Source organism: Aythya ferina, assembly GCF_964211825.1.
Source record: "Aythya ferina genome assembly, chromosome: 5".
NCBI lineage: Eukaryota > Metazoa > Chordata > Aves > Anseriformes > Anatidae > Aythya > Aythya ferina.
The window spans coordinates 9725507-9738379 of NC_140301.1; the positions used below are offsets into that span (position 1 = coordinate 9725507).

At 36.1% G+C, this 12873-nt stretch overlaps 1 protein-coding gene across 3 annotated transcripts in view; it reads right to left on the reverse strand.

Annotated features, from left to right (window-relative positions):
- ANO3 (anoctamin 3) overlaps positions 1–12873 on the reverse strand; it is a 233326-nt gene that overhangs the window by 185125 nt on the left and 35328 nt on the right. The gene's annotated exons all lie outside the window — the stretch shown is intronic.

Genomic DNA, 12873 nt, shown 5'->3' on the forward strand with positions numbered 1-12873 from the left:
AATATCCTTGGAAGTCCAAGTTCCTTTTCATTCTTCATTTTAAAGACAGCGTGTTGAACAACTGCACCAGTTCTCTCTTTCAAGTCCTCTTTAAAATGAGTGAGAACCATAACACAGGAACGTGAACTGAATGGCACATGAACCGTGAGGACAGGAGTATTTTTAATAGGAGAAAATACTAAAAATCCTGCTTTAAGTTGCTACCCTCCATTCGGTGGAGGCAGTTTCTTCAGGTTCCTTAGACTACTCTTAGGCTAAGGGTAAGGCAGGGAAATAACACTTCTCACTGTTAGACTTCTTGGCTTGGACATTGCCTACCTAGCTAGTCCAAACATGGCCTGTTGGAAAATGTTATTCGTACTGCAGATAAACTGAATATGCAACTTGCTGTTCAAAAGTTTTAAGAGAGAAAAGATTGAACTTCTTTTTTTCTTGTCACAAGACCCTTTTACAGAAAAAAATAAATATGAATCAACAGTACTACTAACACAGAAATAAGAACAGGCAAAGCACATTTTACCCAGTACTTATTGGTCGGTATTGTCATATTTCAAGGTACAAATCTTCCATCACGTTAATGAAGAAAAAAATGTGAGTCAAAGAGGTTATTGATATAGGAATACAGAGGATGAGAAGAAATTAGCCACGAACCTCAGCCTGCATTAATCATTTTTATGTTTTACAGAAGGATTGCATGATAAGAACAGAGAATGAATGTCTCAGAAGAACCATATTAGCACAGCCATTTTTAGTAACGCAAATCAAAGAGGACTTCCAGCATCAAAAATAAATGAGCAATATATTTCATTAGCTAAGTGACACAATGCTTATTTCTTTTTAATGACTGATTCCAGAGTCTACCAGTCATTGATATATGTGTAAGACTCGTTTCTTTACTGAAACTGTGGGTTCATGTTTCCAGTGTCATGTTTCCAGATGTGCTTCCATCACCATCAACAGTAGCTTGATAACTGCCATTTCTGTCATTTGTCCTAACCAGTTCACATTGAGCTACCAAGTTCAGCCACGGGAAAACTCTGCATTTTAACTTCCTATATTTACTACAGTTTGACACAAAAAAAGTTAGCTTTTAATCAAAGTCAAAATATCAAAACTACAGATGACCTCTATAACTTTTCTCTATAGTGCAACAATAACAGCACTATTACCAAGTTAAGAAAATAGTGGAAACTTTATAACCTCCATATCAATCACTGGTGCATTAGTACAAATTATTGCCAGTAGTAGAAATTATACAAACTATATTGGTTCTGTATGCCATCCTGAACACCATCAATTATTCTGTGTATGACTTTCAGAAATAAATATATTCAGAAATAAAATCATACCAAATAACATGCACTGAGAACACAACTTGTCCTTTGTCAATGAGTACAAACCCAAGAAACAAGCCTTGAAGACAAGCGATGTAAGCGTTTCAGATGGTGACACGGGATTGCGAAGAGTGCAATCCTCCTGTTACACACGCAGAAACAGTAAGAAGCTTAGTTTATCCGTAGCCCAGAAACGACATGAAAGAAACCAAATAGAAAAGGATGAAAAGTAAACAAGGAAGTGAAAACTTACGGTCCAGTTGTTTCCTTAACTAAGTCTATGCATTGCCTCCCGGTTTGTGTAGATGTCCTATTTGAATGCTGTATGAAATATAGTCATTGTGAAAAAAATAAAAATGTGTTAACTATTCCTTAAAAGATAGACAGGTTTCAAATACATGTTTGTAACAAGTATAGGTAGAGAGAAGAAGTAGTAGTAGTATGATCATAGGTAGAGAGATGAAGTAGTAGTAGTATGATCATTATTTTGGCACTTCCCATTTCGTGAGCTCTGTAGAAATACCTATATGTAAGGCAGTTAGCACAATTGCCATTTACAGCGTCACATCTACTAATGATTTCTTAGATTTATGAGATTATAGAAATAACAATACCACCAGAGCAGCCTTGTTTCAGTGCATTCTGTCAAGGGAAATTTGCGTCATACTGAGCCCTAGTCATTTCAGAATACAGTTGCACAAGTCATTCACTTTTCAAATGTTTTTCAGCTAAGCTAGCCCCTTACCATGTTGGCAGCTTATACATATTGCACATCATTCTGCAGTGTTCTTCAAATGCAAAGTTTGTTATAACAAGGCCTTCTAATGTCATAGTTCTCCACGTACATTGTGTCAATAACTACTCTACATGTCATGTGAAAAGTATCTTTCATACGTGAATGATTCAAAAGTTACCTTTTAATACTGCTTAATTTGTTGATATTCTGACATCAACAGCCAAGTCTGAGGATTTCCCTTACAAATATTAACTTATGCCCAAGCTAAATACATATATTAGTCAGAAGCAGTAAAGATGAAGAAATATCTTGTCACTTCTTATTCACTAGTTACGTTCTTTACCACGTCCAGTTTCTGCAGCAAATGCCATCAGAGTGAATGATGTAGAGCAGAATGCCTTTTGTTTTGCTGCACAGCTGACTTTCTCTGTTCTTTCAGAGATTTTCTAACTATTGCAGCAGTATAGCATAGCTCCCATCTCTTCAGAATCCCAATACTAGGAAACATTCCTCATTAACACAGATGCAGAAGCCCCAAACCCAAGGCCCCTCTTACTGTGGATGTGTTACTGTATCTGATAGTTTGAGATAAGTTCCAAAATGCAGTGAGTACAAAGAAATGATTTATATCAAGGTTTCTTAATTAAATAAAAACTTAAGTAGTAGGTTCAATCTTCAAGAGGCTGTTAAAATCACTAAAACACGCCATTGTCTTCAAAGGTATTTCACAAATCTTTGTTCCATGTCTAGGCTAAAATTGCAAAGGCATTTATAATAATGAAAAAAGTGTCAAGAATGACAAAGACTCAATTAACATGCAATGCTGGTGGAAGTTGCCCTTGTTAATGGCCATTTTTAACAAGTTATCTTCCCCCCAAATCTATAAACTTTTTTCTTACATTTTTTTTTTTTTTTTTTTTTAAATGTACTTAAAAAAAAGAAAAGCTTTAGTCAGGAAACATCCAAATTCTGCCATTGAAGAACATGATGCTCACTATTAGTTTTCACAGAACAAAACTTTCACAAAAAGCTGTCAAACTATGGATGGCCAAGCTTACAACTCTCTACTGCATCGTGTGGTACTTAATTTTAACCACACCTCAAAATGCTGATATCAGGTTTTAGCCTACATGTAAGTTGCAAGAGCATGGCCAAGTTAAAACTCATTATCTGAACTTCTTGCTGATTTAAACTCTTATTTAAAGACGCTGTTGTGATAATTTATTTTGCAACTCCTTGTAAAATTTGACTTTTTTTTTTTTTTTTTTTAAGATTTAAATTTTCAGGAAGGAATAACAAATGAAGGTACGTGAATTTCATGATGTATAGTTCTAGTATATTGACGTAATGAAGCTATAAGCTGCTGGAGACATTTAAGCATTAACTGACATTCAAACCAATCACAATTTTAACTTGCATCATATCCTTGTGTTATGCTGCCAACACGTAAGAAAGCAGGCTTTCTCAAACAAGCAGCCTCAGAGTCAGTGCTGGTGTGTGCCAGCACAGAGGGTGAAAACAAAGAACTTGGTACAGTCAGGCTGTTCAGTATCCTTTTCACAGAAAATTTTAGACACATGACACTGCAGAAGAGAAGCACAAACAGCTTTAGACAGTGCTGGATACTAAACCATAGTGTAAGCAATATACTACCACAATATGCTTGCATAGCAGCAGTTTCAGGCGTTCAGTTTTCTCCCATGAGATGCAAATAAGTCACTATTGATAACAAAAAGTTGTTTGCATTGCTCTTTGGTCCTTCTCGTATTTTTGTAAGGTTATAAAGTAAGTCAAAACATAATTCATATTGTAACAGTAAGAGGAAAATAATGAGATAAGAGTGAAACTCCACCTAGGGAACAAAATCATCATCTTGACTCTAAACACTCAAAACCTTGATTGATATAAATAGCTTTTCCAAAATGCATTTAAGAAAGTGCTGTGCAGTAGCTTTTGTTTACATCTGATAGTCTTCAGAGTGAGGAACGAATACTTTTGCAGTTGATTTGGGCACTGGGTTGCTTGTTACAGTAAAGTTGTTGGCTGGTTTATAGATGGATTTGTATTGAAAAAGCACTATTGGATGACAAGTTCTACCAAAATTTGTAGCCTCATATTAGGTTCATGTCAATTATTTCAAGGTTTTAAACACCGTCAGGATTGTGTTTCTTTATCTCCCCTTTCCATTTTTTAATATTGCTTCTGCAGTCAATGGAATCTTCAGGTCTGGGTTGTACTCAGGTAGTCTGACAGCAAGTAGCCATCATAAAAAAAATCGCAATGGTTTACTACTGTAAGCTGGTGCTGCAGGACAGGCCTGCAGAAGCCTGCTAAATAACTAGCGAGATAGTGTGTTCTTTCAGTGTAAAGAACATATTTAGGGCTTTTTCCTACTAAAGAAAAAGAGATAAATGAGAAAATGTTTGCCCTGCTTCCCTGTGCAGTGGCAGAGAGGAGTTTCATTGCATCATTAAACTTGTGGCATTATCATCAGAACTATTTTTGGAGGACAGTTTGAACAAAGCTCACATGCCAACTTGGAACGTGTAGTAGCTTCACGTTTCTAACATTCATCTGTTTTTTTTTTTTTTTTTTTTTTTTATGCCTTATTTTTAAGTATCTTTTCAAAAGGCAAAAGGAAACGTTCACACACGGCTACGTATGACTTGCTGTTACCAATCCAAAGCCTCAATTGCACCCACACCTTGGTTTCATGCTCACATTGCGTGTGCTGCAAAGAACAAAGGAGCGCTGGCAGTGCCAAGTGGTCGCCTTCCCAATCTGTTCTCCAAGAAGTCAACGTATGTATATATGCACTGTGAGTTGTTCCAGGTTTTAACAACATCTCAATTTACCACATAAAATTCTTCAGAAAGCACATTGTCACAAGCTTGGCACATCTAAGAGATTCCTTGGTTCACTCCCTTATCTTTTCAGGAGGAAAGGCTATAACCATTTTTTTCTACTCTAGGCTGTTAGTTACAAAATCATTTTTGCAAAGCTGTCTGTAAGCATTCCTCCCTCCAGAGAAATCAATTTGCATTTCTAAAATAAAAAAAAAAAAGAAAAGGAAAAAATCTCTTTGAAACTCACTTCATCTCCTCCTTCACAAATAGCTAAAGTTGCTGTATGATTATTATTACTACTCAAAACAGAAAGATAGGTGCTTCAAGTATAGGAGTATCAGTAAATGACTACTTTCTTACATCAGAACTATTTTCTTATGAAGATTAAACTGCAATTTTCTTTCTTTACTTCCCTAACTCACTTCTCAGAAGTGTTTCACTTGATTGTTCAGATGATTTTCTGTGCACAGTTCAACTTCCCTGTGGTAATATCCTACAGGATTAATTTTTTTTTTTTTTTTTTTTTTTTTTTTTTTTATGTCTGCATGGTGAGTTTGAGGTAGATCCCTCATCTGAAGCAAACAGGTGTAACTCTGTGAACCAATAGTGAACTCAGCCTTGCATTAGCAGGAAGCCTTGTTCTTCTTTATTGTGTCTATTTTTGAATTGGAAAGATCAGCTTATAGCCTAGAAATAAAAATGCCTAACTCCAACAGTGGTCTTCTCTTTGTCCTTATCAGAGTATACCCTGATTCCACATGTATATTTGACATTGTGAGAAGGGGTCACGGATACTTTCAAACTATTTTTGCTGCCTAGAGGCAGAAAATGTTGTTATAGGGACATTTTATTCTTGAAGATCATCCAGTAAGCATTATATAGCACACCAAATTCACAATATAATTTGGGAACAGCTGAAAATACATCTATGTAGACGTATGTATATTAAAACCCACAAGCAGCTCTATAGAACTTAGATCTCCCAGCTGCTTTATGGGCTTAGGCAAATGAATCAGGACCTATTTCCCCAAAATGCTAAGGGGTTCTAATTCTGTGTAAAATCAGAAGGAACTTTAATGTTTATTTTATTTTTTGATTTGAGGCTCCTCAATCTCTTCACACCTCAATTTTCCAGAAATTGCCTAACAGCAATTTCCTTATCACTGAAGACATTTAAAGTTATATAGATGGCATAAATCACACCAGATCTTGCATAGTTTTATCAGCTGCACCCAAAAAAGTCTAAAAATATCAATTTTGAACTCTTTTCTTTATTCCCTCTTTTCCCTTCTCCCCCCCCCAAAAAAATATTACATGTACAGCTTTCTAGACCTAAAAAAGGAGAGAATAAATTTACTCTTTTTTACTCAGAAATAATAGCAGTAAAATTGTGCTATTGGCACCAGAAGAGAAAGGGAAAGTAACATTAATTCAACGTATGTTAAAGTATTAAAAGAGTGGTTAAAAAAATAAGGTACAGTTAGACAACTGGTTTCAAGAAATGGACTGAGTACCAATGTTTAAAGCCTACATGTATGATATACTCGGATAAGTTGTCATGTGAGAGGTGTAAAGGAATGAGCAAGAAAACAAATGTTAAAAATAAATCCAGACAAGCCATGTGAAATGAAAAGTCATAAGTGAGACGAAACCAAATGAAATTTGATGGACGGATGACTAGTTATGCAAAGGTCAAGAAAAAACCTTAGGAATTTAGTAAGAGAGGAAGACTGTTTCATGTGCTGTATATTCAATTGATCAGAAGACAGAACAGAGAATTGATCAGACAGTCAGAGAACATTCTCTGACCCTGAACAAAGAGAAAGAGAAACAGACCAGCTGAAAATTAGAAACATGATTTGCATAAAAGAGTCAAAATCAGTTTGGAGGCTTTTCAGCGTACATCATAAGAGGATATTTTTTTTTTATTATTTTTTTTAAGTAGGTCTTCCCCTGCCCCCAGCCCATTTAAGCACACTTTATCCCAGTTCTGAACTAGCTAAAATCAGTGATTTGGAAACTTCAGTCTCAAGTGACAAAAACTGTGCACGTGTGAGGCTGACGACTGATTTTCTCAAGCTGGGTGCCATACCTCCTGCAGGATTTCATCACTGTTCGTTCTGATCATGCGGTAGGATATCCTTGAGGAGGTTCTGGAAACATGGCCAACAGGATGCGTTCCTATTCTCCTTTCCTTTGTAAGGGGAGATACTGTTCCACGCCAGAAACAGGATACCAAGTGAGGTGGACTTTTGACGTAAGTAGGGGAATTCCTTGAAATCCTATCAAGGACAGAAAAGCATAACAATTCCCCCCAGAGATCCCAAGTCATCTTTACTTTGCTTTCCTGGCAAAACAAAGAAAATCAGAAGGAAAACGTGTGGAAAGGTTTCCTAAAAATAAAAGTAATACTTAGCAAGTTTAGGTCCACTGTAACTGATAACACAAACAGAAATAACAGAATGTGGGAAGAAATACAATGTATTTAAGCCTACATGAATCTGAGGCTGACAGAACATCTATCAATGGGACACCTGTCTGTATGCTTTTCAGTGCCCCTCTATTTCCTTCTTGACGTTAATGAACAAGCCAGAAATACATCCTGTGTGAGAAGTGTCTACTAATGACAAAACCGCTTCTCCAGAAATAAGGAAAATAATATAAAAATGTTACATCATTTAGTTAAATTCAGAGGACAAAGCCAAGTTCCTCTCAAGCAAAAAAAAAAAAAAAAAAGTCAGCATTTGGAATAAACTTCATTCAACTTAATTTTTAGGATCCTTGACTTCTGAAGATTTATGGTCTTGTTGGGTTTTGATAAACAAACCAGAAGGGCATTAATTTTACACACACTCAGTTCCTTAATCCTGAGTAACTCAATCTTTTGTCTTTCTTTTTGACAGAATGAAAGAAAATATCTGCGCTACCCAGAATATACTTGCTATTTTTACTACTATTTATTTCTGAAATAATATTAAGTTTTGTCAATAGAAATAAGCAGCAACCATCAGAGACTCATAGCAGGCATTCCACAGGGCCACACTGACCAGCCAACACAAACGTTATAGCAAAACTAGGTTCTCTCTTTCAATAGCTCTTTGTTTTCTCAAACACAACTTCCAGAGTCTGTGCATTTTTTTGAAGACAGTCATTTAAAAAAACACAGATGAATATAATTACATTCTTGATTGACTTACATCAGGAATTCTCTCCAAAAATAAAAGTGACAATCCAATATCAAAATGCCATTGAACAAAAAGTCATTTTAGCTTGGCAGGGCCTCCAGGCTGAGGGCCTCTATTCATTAAGTTTTGTCTCTCTTAAGCTGTGCAAATAGAGCTTGTCTTAGCAGGGAACCTTAGAAAAAAGCCACACATACCTCGTATATCTCACCCCTTAGCAAAATAGTATCTGACAACAGGAATCTTGAGCATAAATCTGTGACACAGCAGCACAGGACTTTGATGGTGGTTCACTTAAATAATTCATCTGACTCCTTGTTCAGGTTCAGCAGCATGATGTTGGAGTGAAGGAGAGATGGAGTAAACAAATAACCCCCGCAAGAGCATTTTCCTTTAATATTTTATAGTCTTGCAGAAATGAAAACTTTTGAATGGGAAGAGGTGGGAACAGCTTTGGAATGTCAACATCAAAATGTCTGGAACATAGAAGGCAAAGATATACTAAGATGAAATGAGAAAAAGCTTGCAGAATAGGCTCTAAGTTATTTTAACGACTTCAGGGAATTCCACTCTTTAGTCATCTGTCAATGCCTAGGTAAGGAAAGAAGAAATTTGTTTTAACCTCTTATTCACAGTCCCAATGCTACGCCCTGTATGGTAGCTGTCAGCAACCTTCGTAACCATAATGACTGAAAGACTGGCTTGAGCTGTTATTCCTTATTCTAGACAGAAAAGGAGGGAGAAAAAAATAATTAAGGAAAAAGATAATTAAAGCAACTACCAGAAAACCAACCAACAAACAAAAACACACTGATAAAGATGAGAATTTACTTTCTAAAAACTATAAGAAAATTCTTCGTTTCTAATCATGCAAGAAAAATGGTACTATAGGAAGTAGATTGCACTTCAGTGCTCTGGTAAGACCAATCTAGTACATTTCAATGGACATCATAATGTTCCTTGGAAGCAAGTTAACTAAGCATTGTTTAATTACTTTTCATTTTAATAACATCCTGACAGAAATGTTAATAGCTAACTACAATATCAGTTTCCATAGAACACGCAGCATTACAGAGCAAGATAGAAGTAAAAGAATAGATAAATAAGGTCTTTTATTGCTTAAAAGACTTACAATGCATAATCTAATTTAGGATGCTGTTTTTTTTGTTGTTGCAAAGAAGTACAAGCTCTTTAATTTTAATATTGAACAGGATGTATGTATTTTAGAAATAGTCACCTTCAGCATTCAGTCAAAGAGTTAAAACAGACACTTGACATTGATCATCCTCACAAACTGTACACAGTTCAAGAGATCTGGCATAATTGCACTGGCTCAAGATGCCTGTATTTGGATCTAAGTAACATGCCTCAGCACATCTCCTAGGAGTCAAAGCATAGATATGATGGAGACCTAAATACTTAATAATACCTTTGCATGTACAAATGCTTAATTCCTAAAAATACCATCTCAATTTATTATTTTACCAGCTAAACAGAATATTTCAGGATTGAGACTAATAGGCAGCCAAATTCTTTCTCACCATGTGCTCTTGGAAAAACACACTTGTCTCTTCCAGCACCACTCAAAGCTCTTTCTATTTATAACATTCATCTGCCTGCACAGATAACTCTCTCTCTGTGTCCCATGATGTCCCTTCTAAATATTACTAAACATGTTTTTTCAGGAAGTTTATTTTTTTAAAAAGAATCAGATTAACTGAGGACATAGTATATAAAGAAATATTAAGGTCTAGAGGAACATGAAACTGGTAGAGTGTCTGTATATTCATGGTGGTGTAACAGAACCCCAAGTTGTTTTTTTTTTTTTTTTTTTCTCTATTAAGATAAAAGAAACTGAAACTGATTCTAAGCAATAGCTGATAGATTATGTACTGACATCATTTGTTTCCTCATTGCATGCTGTCTAGGCAGAGCTGTCAAGCTTTACAGTAAGGCTTCAAATATCAAATACAAATGTATTCTACCTTGCCTGAAGAGCATTACTCAATCATAGAATAGCCTGGGTTGAAAAGGACCTTAAAGATCATCTAGTTTCAAACCCTCTGCTCTGGGCAAGGTTGCCAAACACTATAGCAGGCTGCCCAAAGCCACATCCAACCTGGCCCTTGAATGCCTCCAGGGATGGGACATCTGCAGCCTCCCTGAGCAACCTGTTTTGGTGTCTCACCACCCTCAGAGTGAAAAACTTGCTACTAATCTCTAATCTAGGTTAGAATTTACCAAACATGTTTGATACGTTAATAACTTACCAAAGTTATTAATACATTTACTCTGTTTATAATACTCACGAACTTCAGTCTTTTTTTTTTTTTTTTTTTGGAAGTCAGTGCCACAAAACATCATTCTATTATAGTACCATACAAAGATATATCCTTACCCTAAAATTTTTAAGGAGACCTTAAATACGACAGTGACCTCCCCCATCTGTGCTGTCTTCTTGCGTCCTTATAGCATACTGGACACCCATTTGTCAATATAAACTCATTGTGTAAGGAATACAAGAAAGAAAAGCCACATAGCCTCACTTCTGCTAACAAGACACAGGTGTTTCATTACTGTAGTCAGCTGTTCCAGGCTTCAGACAGTGTGCTACAACAAGATTGCTCAGGCTTGATTCTAACTCTCATTTTTTTGACCTTGGTTATTGAGCCTATACTGATGTTTTGTAAATGTCGACTTCACCTTTCAAAAAATTCAAAGTTCCTGAAATACCTGTGAGTGCAACATTCTTTATGTAGACATATTTCGTCTATTGCTACTGAGGGAATTTGGGAAATAAAACCTGCGATTATAAATCGTTAATGTATCTTTACTTAGAGTTAGTTAACCTACCCCACCCTTGAACCAAAAGTAAATAGCTCATTATAGGAAGGAAGAGCACAGAAAAGAAATGATGCCTCCGGGAAAAATTAAGTTTCTATATTCAGCTTAGTTTCCATTTATTGTAGCTATGTGAGGATCATGTCATGACCCCCAGGGGCAGAGGTGAATACCTCAGTACACTCAGCTTCTATACAATCTCTGAATTATTCATTAGCCACAGGCTTATTTTATACATTATTAATCAACTTTTTGGTACAGCAGGCATGCCGAAATGAACTATTTTCCATGTGTACCTATAGTAAGGCTGAATAGTAAGACTGACTGTTGTCAGTACTAAAGCCTTAGAGCATTCTATGCAATGTTCCAGCCTCCATAAATACATGAACAGAGGTGTTTTTTACCCCAGCTTCCCTTATCCTGCAATCCCTACAAAAGATACATCCTTATACAAGATACCTGTTTTGTTTTCAAAGTGAGAACTTATTTCTGAGCAATGACATGGACATAACATTTGTTTCCAAGATAAAGTTTGAATTCAATATAAGGGTGATTAAGGTTTGTAGCAATTCTGTTATCCATAAGTAATGAAATACATACTGCTGCATTGAGGGTAAGAGACTAATATCATTTCTGTTCTATTTCTGACATCATTATGTTGCTTGACGTCTTTCAGCAAAGCAGTGGTTTGCTGTGACACAAACAGAAAGATGGTTTCAGAACACTGAACTTCAAAACAAGATCTCAGTTGCTTCTTGATATCAAGGAAAAAAAAATCACACTCCTTGACCTCTTATTGTGTAAGAAGAAATGTGAGAAAGTATAAAATAGCACCTAAGCTTTATGCAATCATTTGTTACAATTGTTACAATTGTTGATTTTACAAATGCTTGCATAGTTTCAAAAAATTGGGTTAGTGGAAGTGTTTCAAACTCTGATTCTACAACAGGCTGCAGCTTCATCCACAATTTATTTTAATATACAGACCTTCAATTGCACTGCAACTATTAGACATGGTTTTCCATGTCTGGTGTATTTTCACTTGTTTTTCCTGTGCAGTTCTACATCTGCAGGAAACTACACCTTACTTATGCAGTTCTCTGGACATTGCACTGTAAACAAAGCACTTCTCAGAATTTTAATAAAGGGAAGGAGAAAATTTGATTCAGAAACTAAAACTTGATAAACTGTAGAAATAGGAAATACTAGTTTAGGAGGATTCTTCTGATGATCCAGAAGAGATAGAAACATTTTGTCAAGCATAGTTAAGCAGGAGTTACGTTCATATAGGTCTTTGTAATCAGAAGAAACTCATATATAACATGTAGGTTTTGGATTTTACACATGGTTGAACTACTAAATATTTCAATTTGTAAAAGGAAATGCTCCATTTAAAAGACAGGGATCTACCACTCTGGCTTCTACTTTCAGCTGATATCATAAATAATATGACTTTATTCTTATGAGGTGAGACTGCAATTTGTCCACTTTGAGCTCTTCTGAGGGAGTGGTATAGCAAGCCGTCTAGACAGGTTACTTAGAGGGCTGTTACGTACAGGGATGATAAAGAGCACTCAGTTCAGTCTGCTGCTCCCTCCTATAACCATCTCAGAAATGAAAAGAGGGAGTGATAGCTGCAGGGGAGTTTGCTCATTTACCACTGCTTTATTAACTCCCAAAGGCTAGTCAGTCTTCTACCTTTGCTGAAATACACACAGTTGTTACTATGTATGCACACCTATAACATTGATGGTCGTGGTTGCCCAACTGGTAACTGCTGAAAGCATTTACTAATTTTTATCTTCTCTACCCACTAAGGCACATTTTCCTTGACCACCCTATTATTCTGTTTGTTCCCAGCCTGGACGTTTCATTCCTTCTTAAGTCAATAGTTCTGACGGAAGTCAAAGAGTCCAAGCCATGTCATTTAGAAC